The 617-nt window shown below is 51.9% G+C and overlaps 1 protein-coding gene across 1 annotated transcript in view; it reads right to left on the bottom strand.

Moving 5' to 3' along the window:
- ARMC12 (armadillo repeat containing 12) overlaps positions 1-617 on the bottom strand; it is a 10,084-nt gene that overhangs the window by 7,240 nt on the left and 2,227 nt on the right. The window lies entirely within an intron of this gene.

Below are 617 nucleotides of genomic sequence, written 5' to 3'. Positions count from 1 at the left end.
CACTGCTGTGGCTTGTCCCACCAAAGGGAGCAACCCTCTCATGTAGCCACCACCTACTTCCCAAAAGCAAGATTAACTCAGTGACCCCCTTGTCCCTTTGATCCTGTTTGTCTTATTGAACCAAACCACAAGGCCTCCTTTTCATGCAAGAGCGATGCACCGTGCCTATCTCCCCTCTTGGGCTTTTTGCTGTGTTCAGTGTTCTGCAGATCTCCTCCTAGCTGTGGCTTCAGCCCCACCTGCGATCTTGTCCCCTCCTCTGTGTTAAATGATGGTGCCATCTGCCTCTTTCACCTCAGCCCGCGTTCTGCAGCCAGGGATTGATTTCTGAAAGTGCTGCTGCCTTTCAGAGTCTGAAAGTCCCTCTGAGCACTGGGATCTGTCTTTGTAGGTAGTGGGTTCAGTGGTGCTGTGGGGAGCAACCGGCAGGCTCTGAACATACCCAGGCATCAAACCCTCTGCAGCTGAGGATGCCGAGCATAGGCTATGCTTGACCTTTAGGAACATCTGAGAGAGGACTTGATCAAATTCCCAACCCTGAGCCCCTTCAGATGCCTGCAATGCAGTCTAAACCTAGGCCTTTCTGCTTGGGCCCACAATTTGTTCAAAGGCAAATT

This window comes from Gavialis gangeticus, unplaced genomic scaffold (assembly GCF_001723915.1).
Source record: "Gavialis gangeticus isolate Ggan-Ray unplaced genomic scaffold, GavGan_comp1, whole genome shotgun sequence".
NCBI classification, from domain to species: Eukaryota; Metazoa; Chordata; order Crocodylia; family Gavialidae; genus Gavialis; species Gavialis gangeticus.
The sequence above is the reverse complement of the archived record's forward strand: the minus strand, read 5'-3'. Positions and strand labels throughout refer to the sequence as shown.